The following is a 3,291-nucleotide window of genomic DNA, read 5'->3' as shown; positions in this document are numbered from 1 at the left end:
CACTGTAGTGACTGATCACAAACCATTGCGGTCTATCTTCAATGATCAAATGTTGAATTCGACAGAGAACGCTCGAAAATTGAGCTATAGGGCTCTTCTTTCACAATTCAAGTTTACTGTTGATTGAAACTGTGGCCAGACTCACTTCATACACGACACCTTGTCCCGAGCTCCGGTGCCAAATACCGATGACTCGAATACCAATGAAGATGATGAAGTCCTGGGAGATCAAACGAATTTAGAAGTCGCACGTACCCAGTTAGATCTTTCTTTGGAAAATTTGGGGAAGATTGCCCAGAATTGTATCAAATATGGTCGTCTGAAATCCGCTGTGGAAAAGGAGTTTTCAAGAAAGTCTCTAACGAGCTTTCTGTAGATGGACCTTTGGTTCTCCGAGGGGCATATATTGTCATCCCTCCACCTGCAATAAAAGATGTCTTATTATTACTCCATTCTAGTCATCAAGGTGTTGAGCGAACAATAAGAAGAGCTAGGCAAATTGTATATTGGCCTGGATTCAATTCTGATATTGCCAATATGGTCGAATCCTGTCCTGAATGTGCGTATTTCAAACCATCTATGCCAGTTGAACCGCTTCTTCAATGCGATAACCCCTCGAGACCTTTTGAAATGGTCTCGGCTGATTTTTCCTCTTTTGGCGGCAAGGATTACTTGGTTTATTCAGATCGATTTTCTGGTTTTCCCTTTATCGTGAGATTTAACTCGTCTCCGACAGCCTTGGGCCTGATCCGATAACTTCGACCACAATGGGTGTGCCCAATGTGTTCCGATCGGATAATGGGGCGCCATTTGCGTCCTCCATGACTCGGGATTTTTTTCAACAGTGGGGTATAGAATGGAGGCCTTTGTCGCCTCATCACCCACAGTCTAATGGGCATGCTGAAACGAATGTGAAGAGCCTGAAACATCTCCTGGCTAAATGTGGGGGAGAATGGGCGTCTGACGAGTTCTTATCTGGTCTTTTGGAACTTCGGAATACTCCGCGTGCTGACGGGTTACCTCTGGCCCAACGTCTCTTTGGACAGCCTTTACGCTCGAAATTACCTGTTCATTGGCGTGCCTTTCTTCCCGAGTTTCAGGTTCAATCGGACATGGCTGACGTTAAACGTCTTTGCAACTATGATCAAACCTCCCGTGTCCGGAAGTAGGTACTTGTGGGTCAACGAGTCTTGGTTCAAGATCCGACGACACGTCGATGGGATAAACTGGCCATCGTTGTCGAGAACAAGTCACCACAACGATATGTCTTTGTGTTTTTCCTCAGGCCGATTGATGGAACGGAAGATCCGATACTTTTGACAAGTTCCTCCAGGATTTCCAGATTACGGTTTAGATCGATCTGATGACGAGACGCCGGCCGATGAACCTCTAAGACGGAGTGGACGACATTGATATCCACTAGATCATCGGCAAGCCTGAAGAGTTGAAACATCGTTTATTTTTAGTATTTATCATCATGTTGTCATTCTTTGTTGTCAATTTGTAATCGCCCATTGTTAAGGGGGAGTTGGAGAGATTTGATGTTCTCATACAAGTTGAGGAGCTGAATGTTTACTTTTCTGGTATTGATTCTCTTGTACGGGACTCTCAAATAGAGATCAGCCGAAATACATGTTCCCTCTCTCAAGGGAAAGCAGGGAAGACCAGCAAAGACTGAACTTGCTTCCGCTCGTGAACCAAAAAAGGGGCTCTCTTTATTTTTCTCTTATGACTGCTGGGGAGAATCATAGTTGGATTATGGATGAGAAGATAACATACCTCTACATCCCCCTTTTTGAAAAAAAGAAACTTCCCCGGGGAATAATTGGTAACATGGAAGTAAAGCTCAAACACGCCTTTGTACTTGTCTTGGGCTTTTTTGCTGACACATAGCTCGCAGTTTCTTCCACTCTCATGCACTCGCATTCATAACGCACCTGAAGCAACCGCCGAACGGCGAATTGCGCGGCCAAATTGCGCGCAAGGGCTTCAACAACCGTCCCAGAGCCAAAACTCCAGGACCGCTCAGCAACGTTTTGGATATGGACTAGTTGGCAACTGCGAGGGGCTTGAGGGGACGACCTCAAGCACGTAGAACCATTCCGTCTATGAATTTTGCCTGAGCGACCTCAAACCCCTGGCGGTCAAAGGGTCGTTCCTAGTGGGCAGAAGGCAACTGGGAGCGGACCTGGTGGGCGTGGCAGGCATCTGTCGGGTAGAAGCTGTCAACCCAGGGCATAGAGCGCCAATCCAGAAGGGCTGACCTAAAACTGGCATTATCTGTCCGTCTATGAATTTTGCCTGAGCGACCTCAAACCCCCGGCGGTCAAAGGGTCGTTCCTAGTGGGCAGAAGGCAACTGGGAGCGGACCTGGTGGGCGTGGCAGGCATCTGTCGGGTAGAAGCTGTCAACCCAGGGCATAGAGCGCCAATCCAGAAGGGCTGACCTAAAACTGGCATTATCTGTCATACTTGGACTAAAGGCACTTTATAGCCTTAACTCCTGCTTCGGCCAAGCCATTGCTTGAGGGGTGGTATGGCGATGACGTTTCGTGCAAGATGCCTGCCTTCTTGCAGAGCGCCATGAACGGGCCGCGGTACTGCGGGCCGTTATCGGACTTGAGGCGCTTTGGGAACCCAAACAGGTTGAACCAAGATACCAATACGGCCCAAGCAGACTCTGTAGACGTCGATGATAGCCGGCGGGTGAATGGGAAACCCAAGTACCGATTGACCATGAACATGGAAGTTTGACCTTTGAGGTCAAACAGGTCAACCGCCACAACTTCCATTGGGAATGAGGCCGCCTAAGGGAGAACCGGCTCCGCCTCTTGGGACGGCAAGGTCGCCACGCAATCCGGACAAGACGCCACCTTGTTCTGGATGTCGTTTCTGATGGTGGGCCAGACATACAGGTGTGAGGCGAGCTTGTACGTCTTGTTGACGCCAGAGTGGGAGGCATGAAGTAGATCAATAATGGCGGGGCGTGCTGGGCGCGGGACAAATAGGCGTTCCCCGGCCAGGAGCACACCGCCCTCCACCCTCAGTTCGTCATAGATTCCCGCGTTGACCGAGAGCTCTGGCGGGATAGGAGAACCAGCTTTGATGGATGAGGCCAACTGGAGGTACTCCTTGTCGACGTGCTCAGCAATCAGGTGGAGAGAGGGATCACTGACCGAGATAGCGGCGCAGAGCGCGAGTTCGTCGTCCATGGTAGAGGTTGGGCCAAACACCGGGTACCTGCTCAAGGCGTCGGCAATCATATGGCGCTTGCCAGGCGTCCACAAGACTT

This window comes from Tigriopus californicus, chromosome 4 (genome assembly GCF_007210705.1).
Source record: "Tigriopus californicus strain San Diego chromosome 4, Tcal_SD_v2.1, whole genome shotgun sequence".
Lineage (NCBI taxonomy): Eukaryota > Metazoa > Arthropoda > Copepoda > Harpacticoida > Harpacticidae > Tigriopus > Tigriopus californicus.
Note: the sequence above shows the minus strand (reverse complement) of the source record.